Here is a 17,548-nt window from a genome sequence, read left to right as displayed (position 1 = left end):
TCTGCCTCTAAAATAAATAAGTGCCTATGCACAGTTCCTCGAAAAAAAAACATGAAAAATGAATAAGGTAAAAGAAAATAAAGGCTTCCTATGTAGAGAGGCGATACAAGTAACTCTGTCAGGGTACTGACTAGGCTCACTAGTAGTAGAGTGATTCTTTTGTTCCCGTGTGACTCTGCGGGGGTACTGTACAGGCCCGCTAGCAGTGGAGCAACACCAGAGATGAAACTTAATCTATGATAGTTATATTACTTGTGCATCAATATACCCCTCATCCCCAATCGAAATAAATGAGTTGACTTGGCTTGGAATGTGTGCTGACTGATCAAGAGAATGGTAAGGACTACATATTTCACACAAGCTAGTGGGAAAGCCATCACAATAAAATAATCGAACAATACTTTCGGAAGGGTTAGACTTGCTTTTCACGAGACAAGCTCCATTCAGAGAGCTATAGTTATACCAGTGAGTCACCAAGTGTTGTACCGACTACAACCACCCTCCAAAATTTTGGCTCGCATGCAAATTTCGGAGCCTACCTTGGATCCTTTGATCAATCACCCTTGGTCACTTATTATTAAGCTAATGATTTCAAGCTCCCCTCCTTGATCTTAAGAATTTTCCATGTTCTCATATTTATGTAGCATGTGTCATCTTTGGGCATAGGGGTTGTGGTTTGTCATGCAAATGGAATGTTGTTTCCCTTCAAGGGAATTGAATACGTATGAGTCGTTTTCATCACATAGGTATGTTTCACACTCACTTCATGCACTCTTGTCACAAAGTTTGTTGCATCAATAAAAGTATGTATTATGAATTCTATATGTTCTATGTTGTGTCACTAAGTGTCCATGTACTATCAAAGTCGAGTCCTATCACTGTTTACATATGTGTCACTGATCTCACACTTACTCAATTTCCCAAGCAGCTTAGCCTCATCTAGCTTCCTAGAACTTTTCACTTTGCTTCTGTAACCATCAAGCTTCCTCCCTTGCCTAATGAAACTCTGTAGCCTACAGAGACCCAAGCCAACACTTCTCTCCAAAATTTTTTAGAGAAGTCAGGAAGTCAACATTTCTCTTAAAAATGTGTAGATCAATCAAGAAGTTAGCACTGCTCTCTAGAAATTCACAAAGCAATCTAGCTACCTTGCATTAAGAAATTGTGTAGAGGTGTCCTCCCAAGGACCCCATCCCACAATAGTGTCCTGAGCCTCAAAATTGTGCAGAGTTGTCCAAATTGTACTATTGGCCTTTAATGCAGAAATTACGCAGATAGGCCTCCCGGTTCCTCATTCTGGCAGCAATCACTTCCCACAAAAACCACGCCGATATATCACCGTGTGACTATAGGAAAAGTTGACATGTTGATATCTTTCCTAGGGAGTTGAAGAGAAGGACCAAGATGCCGAGTAATGGAAAAGATCAGGACTGCATGGAAACTCCATCATATGCTGTCATGTGGAAAGAGTCAATTTTGCGGACAAAACCGACCTCCCTAGAAGCTAAGGCTTTCTAGTGACAAACAAGACAATCAAGCACTATCTTTCCCTAAATATGCATTTAAAATACAAGCAACTAGGTGTTTAAAGCATACCTTAGTCCAACGCTGTTTGTAGCAGCCAAGCCTCTCCGATCCAGATGCGCTCCTCCTTCTCTTTGAAACCTGCATTCACTAACAAGCAAATGATTACATAGCACCTGAATAACTCATATAGTAAAACATATTCATCATAAAGACCAAGGAGTATATGAAAGAAATTATATATAACAACTTGTTGAGAAAAATGAACTTAATTGCATTAATTGGAAACAAAAGAGACCATTACAACCAGTACCTTGGTGTTGTGCAGGTCCCTCCCAGGGTCCAGCAAGAGTTCTCCTTTACTTTGATCAGCTCACCCACTTCCAAATGAAGCTAAGAAAGGATGGGAATCTCTCCTCTCAAGCTCTATAAGGGAGTCCTAATTTCAGCAGCATCTACCCTTAGGAATGTTTAGCTTTCAACCTCCCCTCCCTCTGGCCCAATGCCTGTATATATAATTCTTTGGAGGAAGTTAAACAGGTCCACCATCAATGGGATAAGCCCCTCTTTCAATGGGATATCTCCCCTCTTGATGGGATAAGTTCCTCTTTCTTTGGGATGCATGAAGCATCTGGAGGCGCTCAATACACGTCAAACCATCTTCTAGAATGCTCTAGATTTGACCACAAGTAACGTTTTTGAAGTAAAACTCGCGCATTTTGACCTTTACAGGAGTACGCACCCACCCCTTTACAGACAGAGCGTACAAGTACGCAGGTATTGTGAACTTGAGGTGCGTACACGCAGGTAAGGTTAAGAGAAACTGTGTAACCAGAGTTAATTGACTTTTTAAGGACTTTCTCTCTTTCTTGGAGTTTGACATGAGGAGCAGAGGTATAAGACTTGCCAAGGAGGACAGTATGACAGTTGATGGAGCCATACTGACTGCAAATAGTCATGGTGACAAATTTTAGTGTAACAGATTGCCCCCTAAAGTGCGAAGCCTGTAGTAGATTAGGGTTTCATATCATCTAGGAAGGGTGAAGTACTTTATCATTTCAAGGATTATCTTGTGGAGAGCCCAGTCGGAACCTGCAAATATTCAACACAAAATACATATATAAGATCATATCATCGCTGAGGTAGGAATTCCCATACTCAAATTGAAAACTTTAACTAACGAACTAACTACTGCTCTAATATAGGAATGATTTTGCAGTACATCATAATCATAGACTCATGTAGACACAGTATGGACGCAGCCATATGTTTATGATTAGTCTACTATATAATGAATACAAAACTCCTCGCAGCCTGGATGGTGGAAACTAGATCCAGGGTCTTCATTTCTACTTCCCGAAATAGTACGATTCTATCCATGCGAATAAATGAGTTGATGTCGAACATGGTAGAAACCACTTGATTACCAGTCAATGATGTAAACTGTTAACAAGTGTGAGAGAGACCACCAGTGATGTCAATGGTTCTCAAAGTACCCAGTACAATCCATGAGATGTGAATGAATGTGTTGATGTCAAACATATCACGGAATCCTTCGATCGAAATTCAATGATGTAAACAGTCGTCAAAGGCAAGAAACTTGCCATTGATGCATACAGATTTCAAGGTACTGACGATTTTTAGGTCATCTTTCTAGATAATGTGCTGATGTCGATAGAAAGTAACCTGTTGCAGGCAAGCCCACAACACGAAATCATAGATCAAGTTGAAGAAATGTAGCTGTAAGGGCTGACTCAGGGATGGTCAAGATGGATGACGGGTATTTTGCAGATGAATGGTTTGTTTGCAGTGACCTCTTGAACACATAATGACACAACAGATGGCTTGGTGACAATTGACCCAAAGTTAATACCCGGAACCGGCTGAAGATTTTCAATGTGGTTTGATCAACTGCTAGGCAAAGGATTTCCCAACCCAGGTGAATGAAAACTGTCGTGTTCAAGAGTGGTGATAAGGTTTCTCTGAGACAAAGGATAACAAATAGGCTCATTTTTCTCTCTTTTCCCCCACCATTTCTGGCAAGTACCTCTTTATTTTTAACATGCTTGAGGAGGATAACATATGCTTGATTATAAGCTCATCCTTCGGATGAGTCCAACTTAGTTTAGATTCGAACCCTAAGAAGGAGTGGTCCGTTCCTGTTTGTAATCGAACAGGTCCTTTACTATGAAATTTTAACGAGTCCAGTATAGGAGAAACTCAGCGTTTTTCAATTTTAGAGAGTCTGAAAAACTTAAGAAGACTCCAGGGTTGACCTTTTTCGTAAATTTGTGTCCCCCAAACCCGAAAAAGTATAAAATAATACTTGAGAGAACCGCTTGATCTTTAAGACCAAGGAGTACTTTCATGATTAGTATCTTTGACCTGAAAAGTAAAAAGTGATTAAGGACACGTCGTTTTATTTCCAATATCGAATTTGAAACGACAAAAATCTGGCAATCTTTTCATGTTTTTAACGGTCATAAAAGGGCTATAAGAGTACCATCTTTTAATTCCGTTTTAACGAGTGTAAAAGAAATGCTCGGCAATCTTTTCATGTTTTAGGAGTCAGAAAAGGGCTTAAAGATGACTCTGATGTTTTTGTTTGTAAAAAATGACGATTTTCCCTGAAAATCCTTTATCCTGCACAAAAACCAACACATTACTCATACCTGTTTAAAGATAGATAAAAATACTTTGAAAAATACCTTTTCATGGTGAAAATTAAACAAATTTACCATTTTTTTACCCAAAAAACCTATAAAAAGAGCTTTTACCAATTCATTTTTACTGTTTTACTATTGAGGAGAGAAAAAGGGCTTTTGGCAAGAAACTTCCCGTGGAAATTGCGGAGAATCCGACCATCGAAATCGAACGTCGTCTCTTTCAGGTATTCTACAACATCCTCCTCTTCATTTTCATTCGTTTAGAATTTGTTTTTAGGCCCTAGATGTCATTTTTTGGAGGCTTTGGGGTTTCAAGATCCGCCTTTCGGGGTACACAGGTGCCACACTAGGGACCTGCGTACCCCGACATTTTCTCAGTTGGGAAAATGCTGGGCATACGCACCTTGCCTTAAGGGAACCTGCGTACGCACGCTCTGTTCCTAAAGGCAGGGTGCGTACTCCGCGCAAAGGGTTTGCAAACCCCAAATTCTCCAAATTGGACCAATAATTTTTGATTTCATGGATTCTAATGGATGTTTTCTGGTGTGTAGAATTCCCACCATGCTTGATTAGCACGAGAGAGAGCACGAAGATGTTGATTTGGCCGCCATTCGTCATCAACCATCCATTGATGCTTTGAAGGCATGCGGCCTTTACAAATACTGGGCCATACCTGGCATGAGGGCCCAGGTGTGCTTTCTAGAGTGGCTGGTAGAGAGATGGAACATTCAGGACCAGTGTTTTTACATTGGAGGGCACCAGCTCGAGATAGAGCCCTCAGATATCTACTTCCTCACTGGTTTGCCCAAGAGAGGCGAACACTTGACTCTGTTCAGGACTAGGCCGGGTGGCCAGTCCATCACTAGTCTCCGACTAGAGTGGTGTAACACTCAGTCTCAGGAGAAGGGGATAGAGATCAAAACTATATCCCGACCTGAACTTATGGTGATTGCTTTTACAGTTACCAGACTTTGCGGGGCTGCCGCTTTACACATTGCCACTGGATCCCAGATGCGGATGGCGATTGATTGTTATCGAGGCACCATTTTCAACTGGTGTGATGCTGTGTTGGCCAATTTAAAGGGCCAACTGACTAGAGTCAAAAACGGACAGCTAAAGACTTTTGGTTATGGGCCTTTAGTTGTGAGTTTTGCCTTAGAGAGGGTTCTGATGCTGATCCCACAGCAGCTCACTATTGAGGTTGGGCTTCCCCAAGAGCCCAAATTGATGCGATGGGTTGCGGTTATGGCCCGTCATCCTGATGAGCGCACGGAGATTGTCCGATTTACTCCGGAGTACTTTCACTGGTTAGAGGACCAGGTCTTTTCTATACAGGATTTTCCTTATGCCGGAGTTGATTTTCGTGGAGATCCAGACATGGTTCTTCCATCGGGAGAACAATGGGATGACACAAGTAATTCATTTTTCACAATTTTTTAAATTATCTATTTTTTTTGTTTTTTATATCGTCTCAAAACTGACAGTAATAATTTTCAAAATGCAGATGTAGGCCCACGTCGTCCAGCCAATCTCCGACCTTTCGAGAGGAGACTACCAGTTGCAACAGCACCAACCCCACGGGATGAGGCCACAGAGACCTTAGCTGAGTTGGAACAAGACCTAGAGCGTCTAACGGTAGATATACCAGATACTACTATAGATGATATTCTTATCAGGCTTCAGCGCTATGTAGTCGCAGTCCCAGGACCTTTTAGAAGGTTCTTGTGTAGGGTAGCCCGTGCAGTGGTGTCATATAGAGAGCATCACCAGTGATTGGATGGTCGTTTTTGTAGACACATGTGACATTTTGGTTTTTTGTACTTATCATTTTTGCCGATCATAAGGTGTTTTTCAACCTATGATCGAAGACGATGTATTTTTTGACACACTCCTATCTATATATATCATTATTACCGGCTTATCTTGTTAAACATGTGTGATGAAATGTTTTTAAATTTACATGTATGATTATTGCAAATGTCTATTTAACATTCGAGAAGCAATTGCATCTGCTAATGTATTTAAAGACCTTGGAATATGCTGATATTCAATGTAATCAAATTCACGTTCCAAGAGACGCACTCTCAAATAACCTTAATAACACTGGATTTCTAATGGCATACACTCTATTAAGATGTAATACAACGAGTTCAGAATCTAACCTCACTATCAAACTCTGAATCCCAAATGAAATAGATTCAGACAATAACTCAATCACTGCACTGTACTCGGCAATGTTGTTTGTTGTTTGACCGAGGCTCACCCCATGCATAGAAACTAACTCGTCAGAGGGTGAATAGATAACCCAAGCTGCGGAAGAGATATTCCGTGTACTAAGACAAGCACCATCAGCAAATCCAATGTATGTTTGGAGAGGCATCGACATCTGCAAACATCAAGGGTAAAAACAAGATAAGCAGAATAACGACGAAAAACACACTCTCTAAGCTAAGCACACTGTCTAAACTAACAAACACACTAGCTAGAAAGAAAAATCTATCCTAACTAAAATCTCCATACCCATCATTTAAGCATAATACCTCTTTAGGTAAAGTCCATTTTTGGGTTTACCCAAAGAGTCCTCGTCAAAGTCTACCAGCTCATAGGCCCCTTTTGCTAGCTTTCGCTTGACAATATAGGGCCCATGCCACATAGGAACGAATTTTCCAGCACCTAATTTATCGTTAGCTTGATCATATAATAGCACTAGGTCTCCTTCCGAAAAATTTCGAGGGGTCACATTTCGATCATACTGAGCTTTCATACGTTTTGTGTGAGTCTCGATCGCCAATGCAGCATCACGTCGAGTCTCATCTAATTGAGCTAAGTATAATAAACGCTTCTCCTCTTCAGAAGTAGCTGGAAGTAATTCGATGGCCATTTGCAGTGACGGGATTTCGCGTCCAATGGGTAGCACAGCTTCCAAACCATAAACTAGTTGGAAAGGAGTGAACCCTGTTGATGTTTTCATTGAGGTTCGGATGAATACCAATGATTCGTCGGATCATGATAACTAAAACTTTGTTGATGGACTCAACCAGACCATTCGCTTGTGGATAATAAGGAGTTGAACTATCGTGACGCAAACCAAGCTGGCCTGTAAGTTCTGTCATCATAACGTTTCGAAAATGGTGCCCATGGTCAGTGATTATCTCTTGTGGGACACCAAACCTAGCAATAATGTGATTGAATACGAAAATTGCAGCTGTCTTGCCATTTGCCTCGAATGTAGGCATCGCCTCGGCCCAATAATCTACCGCAAGGATGATATACGCATGCCCCCTGGCCGAGTGAGGGTTACATGTAACAAAATCGATACCCCATTCAGCAAAAGGAACAACGGCAATTATAGGGTGGAGAGGAGCAGGTGGAGCACGCATCTTGCGATCAAACACTTAACAGTTGTGGCATTTCCGGACCGCAGTAATACAGTCTTTAAACAAGGACGGCCAGAAGTAGCCAACGCGCAATACCTTTTGGGTTGTGGCATACCCAGACATATGACCGCCACACGCTCCAGAGTGACATTCATTTAGAACCCTTTCAACTTCGTCGTGAGTTAAGCAACGTCGAAAAACCAAGTCCGCCCCACGGTGATAAAGAGTATCTCTAATAATTTTGTACTGTTGGGACTGGAATCGAATTTTCCGACGTTCCGACTTTGAAACTTCGGGCCGAAAGGATTGGGTCTGGAGATAGATGATGATATCCCCATACCACGTATCTAAAGTGCTGATTAGAAACAAAGATTCGTCCGTAATGGGCTCCTCTGCCACAGTTTCCGTGTCAGCATGTGGGAAGTCACACATTAACTCTGCAAAAACTAAAGATTTCTTAGACTTAGATTTTTCAAATTCCAAGTCAAACTCCTGCAGGATAATGATCCATTTAGAGTACTTGCCCCCTAGCAACTGTTTAGTCAAAATGTAGATCATAGGGTTGCAATCTGAAATGACTGTAGTTTTACGGATAAAAATGTAGTGACGAAAACGTTGGACAGCTTGAACTGCTGCCAATGCCAATTTCTCCACATGTGAATATTTGAGTTCAGTTGGATTTAACGTCCGACTAAGGTAATATATCACATGTTCTGTTCCGAATTCATCTTCCTGTACTAAGACCATTCCAATGGTGGAATGAGCGGTGGCGAGGTACAAAAAATAATCCTGGTTGTAGTTGGCAGGATGCAGCAATGGTGCATGGGTCAACGCGTGCCTGAGTGCATCAAAAGATTTCTAAGCTATCTCATCCCAAGAGAATTGAGCGTTCTGTTTCAACATCCGAGTAAAACCCTTTGTAACCTCGGCGTAGTTAGGAATGAATCGTCGTAAAAATTTTGCTTTCCCCTGCAAACTTTGGAGTTGGTGAAGACTCGAAGGAGGAGGCAATTTGATGATAGCTTCTACCTTCGAGGGATCGGCGCGAATGCTGGCTTTTGAAACTACAAATCCCAGAAATCGTCCCACTTCTATACAGAAGACACATTTGTGTGGGTTCAACCGAATACGATAATTCCTACACCTCATGAAGATTGCTCATAAATGGACAAGGTGATCAGCTCGATGTAATGAATGAGCGGGCAAATCATCCAGATACGGTTGCACAATGTGTTTGATGTCATGAAACGCATAAGACATCACCCTTTGAAAAGTTGCTCCGGCATTCTTAAGTGTTATAGACAATTTTGTGTCTTACAGCAACAAGCATGAATTGTCAATAATCCAAGGGATCCAAAGTTCCCTAAACATGATTTTCCTACCCCTAGAGGAACAAGGTCAGCAAACCAACAGCTCTCAGATCAGTTCTCCACCTGAAAACACTCAAAAACAAGCAATCCTGAAATCAAAGCAGGTGCTCCACTGGGTTTCTGCGCTGAAACACAACTGCTCCATGGTGTACCTGCGTTGCAAAGCAGGTAGAACAAAGCCCACCTGCGTTGGGCGAGTTTGGACATGTGGCACAGTGTGTCATTGCTTTGGAATCTTCCAAAAATGACACTTGGATCAGGTATTTCGCCTTGTGACGAGTCAGAGGCTTTGTTTCTCCAAGTGGAAGCAAGGTTCACCAAGTGGATTCAAGAACTGAAGATCAACTAAAGATTAACTGAAGAGAGAAAGGACACAAGGCAGCTACACATCAGTTGCAAGCTGACTCATCCTTTCTCAATTCATCTATATATTGAGCTCTCTCCTATGAGCTCAGGAGGCTGGAATTTTGTGCAAAGTAATGATATGCTGTTGGTTTCATTCTTGAGTTATTGGGTGATTGTTTGAGAGAGGTGAAGAAGAGCAATTCTTTCTGCTGGGAGGTGTTGCTGGGTTGGAGCCTGCAATGGTTGTAATCCTCTCAAAACCTTTATTTCTTCATTAATAAAAGCTATTGAGGTTCTTCTATGTGCTCTTGTTACAATTATGTATTGTGATGATTGCATGTTTGGTTTACACTAATCCATGAACCAGTTATGATTGCATGCCTCTTGTAGTTTCCTTCTTTGTCATTGTGCAGGATCTCATTGCAGCTGGGCGAGCAGAAGGACAAAGAGCTAGGAGCAAGCAGCCAAAGAGAAGAGTTTGGATTCGACATTAAGCGCAAGGCAACGGTTAGTGCTCTCTCCATCCTCTTTTGCTTTCATAAAGAAGTAAACCTTCAGTAGTTTGTTTTACAGTTGTTGCTAAGGAACTGTCACCCTTAGAGTGGGTTAGGGTCATCCGAGTCGGATACTTTTCCCTACAACATTAAGCCCAAAAGGTAATTTGCAATAAGCAAATGTCCCCCATGGACAAATGAAAGGCGTTTTTGGTTGATCGGCAGGTAGAATATTGATTTGATTGTAACCGGAAAAAAGCGTCCATAAAGGAAAATATTTCACTGCCGGCACAATCGTCAATTATTTGATCGATATAGGGTGTTGGGTAGTTGTCCTTTGGACAAGCTCGATTAATGTCTCTATAATCGATGCATATTCTTATTGTTCCCTTTTTTTTGTTAACCGGAACAATATTCGATACCCAATCTGTTAACGGGATCAGATAAATGAACCCTGCTTTCAATAGCTTCTCAACTTCTGCTTTAATTGCAGCCGCTTTTCGTGGGTGAATCTGACGCAAACGTTGCCGGACGGGTTTAGTGTCTGGGTAAGTCTTGATCTCATGGACAACAATTGCGGGATCAAGTCCTGGCATTTCCTCGTAGGACCAATCAAACACGTCGCGGAATGCTTGAAATAGGGCCTTGTATGTCTGAATTTCGTCATCTGAACACGAGGCACCTATATGAATGTGCTCAACAATTCCGGGCTTGACTGAAATGTCAATAGGAATAGTGCGAGAGATGTTTCCCAAATTCAGCTCTGAATCAGGATGTGTCATTGGATTCTGAGCTTCTTTAACATATTCAGCTGTAAAGATTGATGAGAAATCATTTTCAAAACGATCATCCTCAGGTAAAAACGAAGATCTGTGATGGAGACCTTCCCATGGTAAATCATCTACACACAGGACTTCATGAAGTTTCTCGTTAGATGACACAACTTCAGGAAACGCTATTAAGTCCGAGGTTGATGTGAAAAGTGATTCCTCACGGACCACATTCATTTGGTCGATTTTGGTTGAACGCGAGTCGGTAAAAGACTGCACGGCTTCATAGGAAATTTCATATGGACTCAAAGGCATAGCATCACCAAATGAGTCTATCTCAGATTCAGAAGGAATGATCCAAGGATCGTCATAAATAATGGTGTCTGATGTAATCATATGAATAGATGCAAATGAAGACAATGCGTTGATTGCAGGAAAAGGAAAAGTTCCCAGTAAACCGGCATCTTTAACTAACCCTACTCCAACATCCTTATAAGCGATAGTCGTTTTACCGACATGCTGAATACTCTCTGAAGAGGATGGGTCGGATGAAAATTAAGCTAGCTGGTCTATGGTTACGATCTTGCAATTATGTGGAAACTTGATTACTCGGAAGACCGATGAAACGACCGTTGTCATAGCGTAAGACCAACTTCGACCCAAGAGAAGGTTGTAGTTTAGAGGGGCATCAACCACCTCCACATCTAGACTAACAGTTTTTCCTTCAACCCCTATAGGCAAATCCTGTAGAATGCCAAACGGATGAAACCCACGGCCATCAAAGGCCTTAAGAATTGTCGGGGATTGATTTAGTGAAGGAGAACCAAGCGATCTCCAACACTGTATCGACATAATACACGTGGAAGCTCCCTCATCAATTACAGTCCGATGAATAGGCCTGTTTTTTACTATCACTGGGATCTGGAAAGCCATTTGATGAGGTAAATGCGGTGTACTATTTTCTAGATCAAAGATTATCAGGTTCGGGTCCTGAACATCAACAGCTCCTATAGCCGACAAAAGTAATTTGAGTTCCGGGTTAGGCTTCTCGATCTGTAGTGGATCGGAACCGGGAGCTGAGGTTGATGGATTAGAATGAGAAGATTTTGCTTCTTTGCCATCAACAGGACTTTTACTACCATAATCTTGTGATTGAGTCGCAATCCTTACATGAGACGTCATCAATATGGGTTCTTCACTGGCACTCAAGGAAGAACCTATCATCTTACTCTCCTGCTTTGGAAATGGATCTTTCAAAACAGCAGGAGTTGGGGAACCCTTGACGATTTTCACAACCTCGGCCTGATGAGGGAAATCTCTTGTAAATTTATCCTCTTCACAAATAAGACAAGGATATCGAGGTTTACGTTTTTCATCATTGTTTTCCGACTTTTCAGTTTTCTCCTTTGGAGTTTTGTCTGCTTTATTCTTCTTCTTGCCTTTCTTTTTCCCACCGGATTTTGATTTAGCTGTAGATGACTCTACAGCGTGAATATCAGTGGAAACTTCAGCAGAAGGGTCTCCTGTCAGGGAGTCTGGTAAGGTTATAATAGGAGAAGAATTCTTTGAAGACTTCTTCTTACTTTTAGTATTCACCGTACCAATCATGCCATCCGCGGCATGAGACCCTGAAGGAGCAGCAGCGATTTGATTTGACTTAGGAAGATCTGGGATCTTTTCGTGTAACGTACCTGACTGAGTGTAAACTAAGTCAAGGTACTGCGCTTGAGCAATCACTTGCTCCTCAGTAACTACTCCGGCCTTAGCTACGTCTTCTGTAATCTTCGGTAACAATGATTTAACAAACCATTCAGCTAAGATTTGGTCCGGGATAAAAACTTTCACTAACCACCTTCGACGTCTCCATTCATGAATATGATCGGAAATATAAGTGGAGGTCGATTGCTTTAACGAAGTTAGTAATTCCGTACCATTATCATATCTGACCGACAACTGAAAATGAGTTAAAAACGAAGTAGCTAACTGGCTAAAATTATAAAAAGAGGCCCGTGGTAACTCAATGTACCACTTGGCCGCAAGACCAATGAGAGTATGCTGGAAAAGACGTAAGCGGATCGAATCATCCGAGATGGAATTAGAGGCACACCAGAGGCGGTAAGTCATCACATGATTCGACGGGTCCTCTCCAGACTTACCTTCGAACTTGGGAATGTCACTGGGCAACTTATTTGGCATTGGCGGCCAAAACGGAAGATAATTTATTGGATCGTTCGTTAGGCGCGACAAGTCTGGTAAATCCAAAGTTGCGATAAACGGTAACTACCGATTAGGATCCCTAAAACTCTGGGTCACGAGACCAGTCCCAGGAGGAGGACATCCAGGATAACTAGGAATAGGAATCGCGTTCGGGATATTGTATCCTCCCAGAAAACCAAGATTAACCAGACAGTAATGCGGTTGTTGTGATTGTTGATAAGTGTACCTAGGATACGGTTGATACTGGTAAACTGGCTGCTGGACAGTAGGCCCGTATTGGTACTGTCCCTGGTACGGTTGATAAGTGAATTGTGGTTGACTTGTGACAACCGTACTCAAACCAGGTTGTCCTACAGACATCTGAACCGTAGTTTGAATCGTAGATCCAGACGATGGTAAATATGTCTGAGGAGTAGATAAAGAGACAGTAGAAACTAGAGCTGTCGATATTCCAGAAGTAAGTGGGGTAGATTGAACAGATGTTGCGGTAGTTGCAGCAGTCGTTTGAGATGGAGTACTAGGTGCAATAGGCCCAGACTGAGAAACTACCGAAGGTACAGAAGTTTGAACATTAGACTGGACTGGTTGCTGGGGTGAACCAGAAACTAAGGGTTTTCTAGTTTGAGATGACAACTGTACACTTGGATGCAATACCTGTTGAATTTGCGATGGATCCCACACTATGTTCATTCTGGGGTATTGACCCATAACAGGTTGAGGACATTGAGATCCATAACCGGATTGAGGGTAGGATTGATAATTGAAAGGTACATTTCTCGTACCTTGAACATAAGATTGACCTTGGGGTGGTTGGTAACCTTGACTCGAGTACTGACCTTGGCGTAGATACCCTTGAGGTAGGTACTGATACTGGGGTTGACCTTGAGGTATAAATTAATACTGAGGTTGACCTTGGGGTACATATTGAGGCTGGGGTTGACCTTGAGGAATGTACTGCACCACGGGTACATACTGTCCTTGAGGTTGCCCCCCAGACGCAATTTGTGTACCTTGAGGTTGCCCCCCAGGCGTTAATTGAGGCTGCCCCCCAGGTGGTAACTGGCCACCTTGAGGTTGAGAACTGGGAATTGAACCTGACATCATGTAAATGTCTCCTACGCCCAATGGTTTATTACCATTGTTTCCAGTTAATAACCCATGTTCAATGGGTTGAGGAGATGCTCCCGCAAAAGTACCAGAAAGTGACTGATACCCAGAGGGAATAGAAGGACCGCCGTACAAAAAGGATTCAGGTGATTGAGTAAACATGGACGACTGACCAGACATATTTATAGGAGTATAAATACCTCCAGGTGGATAAGGAGCACGAGGTGGAGAAAAACTTAACCCTGAGTTGTCCAAATAATTAGTTAAAGAAACAAGCATTTAAAATACAAGCAACCAGGTGTTTAAAGCATACCTTTAGTCCAACGCTGTTTTTAGTAGCCAAGCCTCTCCGATCCATATAAGCTCCTCCTTCTCTTTGAAACCTGCATTCACTAACAAGAAAATGATTACATAGCACCTGAATAACTCATATAATAAAACATATTCATCATAAAGACCAAGGATTATATGAAAGAAATTATATATAACAACTTGTTCAGAAAAATGAACTTAATTGCATTAATTGGAAACAAAAGAGACCATTACAACCAGTGCCTTGGTGTTGTTCAGGTCCCTCCCAGGGTCCAGCAAGAGTTCTCCTTTACTTTGATCAGATCACCCACTTCCAAATGAAGCTAAGAAAGGGGATGGGAATCTCTCCTCTCAAGATCTATAAGGGAGTCCTAATTTCAGCAGCATCTACCCTTAGGAATGTTCAGCTTTCAACCTCCCCTCCCTCTGGCCCAATGCCTATATTTATAATGCTTTGGAGGAAGTTAAACAGGTCCACCATCAATGGGATAAGCCCCTCTTTCAATGGGATAGCTCCCCTCTTGATGGGATAAGTTCCTCTTTCTTTGGGATGCATGAACCATCTGGAGGCACTCAATACACGTCAAACCATCTTCTAGAATGCTCTAGATTCGACCACAAGTAAATTTTTTGAAGTAAAACTCGCGCCTTTTGACCTTTACAGGAGTACGCACCCACCCCTTTATAGACAGATCGTACAAGTACGGAGGTATTGTGAACTTGAGGTGCGTACACGCAGGTAAGGTTAAGAGAAACTGCGTAACCAGAGTTAATTGACTTTTTAAGGACTTTCTCTCTTTCTTGGAGTTTGACAAGAGGAGCAGAGGTATAAGACTTGCCAAGGAGGACAGTATGACAGTTGATGGAGCCATACTGACTACAAATAGTCATGGTGACAAATTTTAGTGTAACATATGCGTAATCATCTTGAGCATAAGTATGGTAAGTAAAGAACACCATGTTGGCATTATGATGCATATGTTGTACTTGATGGAAACCCACTCATAGAAGAACAACTCACTTATATATAGCTAGATGAATCTACAGAAGAGATATCATATGTGACAAAATACATGGGATACAGGACAACTCAACAGAATCAGATGACAGTTCTCAGTATGACAAGTTAGCTTTGCCATCAAGTCCAAAGGGGGAGATTGTTGGCATTATGATACAAGTGTTGTCCTTGATGGCAAGATGACAGATTATAGTGCAGCAGGTCAGTAGCAAAGAATTGATGATCAGACTACAAAGAATGAAGAAAGAAGAGTATATACGCAGGTTCACTATATACCAAGTAGGGTATACACACAGGTATACGCAGGTTCACTATACACCAAGTCACGTATACGTAGGTTCGCTATATACCAAGTAGGGTATACTGTTGTGGGGAAAAGTATCCGATGCGGATGACCCTATCCCTACTCTAAAGGTGACAGTCTTTAGCAACAACTGAAAGTAAAGCTTTGATGATTTCCTTTATGAAAGTACAGAGAGAAGGAAAAGAAGGTCAACCAACCTGGTGTCCTTCGCTTAGTCGATCCTTGTCCTCTCTCTTTGTCTCTTGTTCCCAGCTCCTTGCTCGAGTCAATGCCTGGAATTTCATCATATGACCATGCAAAGACATCTCTAAATTCGCGAAAGAGAGCACTATATATTTCCAGTTCTGAAGGGGAACAACTTTTGCCGACATGAATATTCTCAACAACATCAGATTTTGTCGAGATGTTTATGGCTATGGTTTCTTCAATATTGGATAGATTTCTCTCTGAATCCACCGTATTTACAGTATTTGTTAGGAATTCAAATACTGAAGGGTGGTATAGGTCGTGATGAGTTTCTTCTTCACACTCTGGAAGAAGGGAACGATGGTAGTGATCATTCCATGGTGCCCCCTCCATCATCATTGATTGTAAGATTCCTTCGTCAGTCCCATGAACTTTTGACCATGGATCTAATGGGGTACCATATTCTTCGGACCTATCTACCCAAACGCTTGACAAGCGTTCATTTGGGCTCGCCTCCCATGCCTGAAACATTGATTGCTACAATATTTCAATGGGGCTAGGAGGCAATACCACTTGATGATCCATGACGACTTTGTCTTCTGCGACCTTTGATGAAGATATCATGTTGCATGTTGCTACAAACGGGATATCCACTATATGGAAAGGAGGTGGCAATGCGAAAGTTCCCATCATTGTGGGATCTTTTAGCAAGCCTACTCCAATATCTTTTATCGAATGGTCGCTCCCATGGATCAGGGGAATGCTTCTAGTAACTTGTGAACCGTTAGGGAGGAAATTCTGTTGGTCGACGATCGTAATCCCTCCTTCAAATGGGAATGCGATCTTCCTAAAATATGTCGACACTACAGCTGCCATGGCATATATCCATGGTCTTCCCAGTAGGATTTTATAGTCAAGATTGCCATCAATGACTTCAACATCAATCTCTACTGTTTTTCCTCCTAGTTCAACCTTAAAGTTATTTAGGATACCGTACGGAGTGTACGACCTACCGTCAAATGCTTTCAATGTCGTCGAAGATCGCGACAAGGTTGGAGATCCAAAAGTTTTCCAGCAACTCATCGACATGATACATGTCGATGCACCCTCATCAATAATCGTTCTATGAACAGTTTTGTTGAGTGCTTTCACTTGAATAAGGAAAGCTAATTGCGCTGGTAACTGAGGATCATATCCTTTGTGATCAAAGGATACAAGATTGGAATCTTTAGGATCCACTCCACCAATTGCTGATAACAATGCCTGTCTTTGGGATGGGAAATTTTGTAGTACCTCAAGAGTCGACATAGCAGATGGCGATTGGGCCAAATCCTCCACTATATTATAGTGTTGCGCCGCTCTAGCGCGAGGATTGAATGTCGACTTGTGGACTACTCCCTTAGGCGGCTTTATTGTTAATTCATGCGTGAGGGGGGGTACAACTTCTGCCGAAGTCGTTGTCGAACTACTGGGTTGATCTTTCCCTTTGTCGTTCGACACCGACGGATTCCCATAATCTTTATTCCTAGTCGAGATCAAAGCATCATTTTGCTTAGAAACCGACAGCATAAGCACTTGAGACGAGGAAGCATTTCCACTATCAACCATATTTTGACCTGGGGCGGGAAATGGATCAGTCAACACAGCTGAAGTTTGGGAACTTTTAAAGAACCTCTTTAACTCAGCTTTGAACGGACAGTTCTTGGTTGAATGATTTTCATCGCATATTTGACATGGAGGAAATTGTTTCCTTTGCCCAGGAGGGTTTGAAGAAGTTTTTTGAGGGGATGACTCACCTTGTTTCTTCTTCTTCCCTTTGTTTTGTTTCTTCTTGCTTCCTGGTTGATTGGAGTTTTTG

This window comes from Pinus tabuliformis, chromosome 6 (assembly GCF_031772625.1).
Source record: "Pinus tabuliformis cultivar Carrire ecotype Pingquan chromosome 6, CPIR1, whole genome shotgun sequence".
In the NCBI taxonomy this organism is placed as follows: Eukaryota; Viridiplantae; Streptophyta; class Pinopsida; order Pinales; family Pinaceae; genus Pinus; species Pinus tabuliformis.
This window is presented reverse-complemented; position numbering follows the sequence as displayed.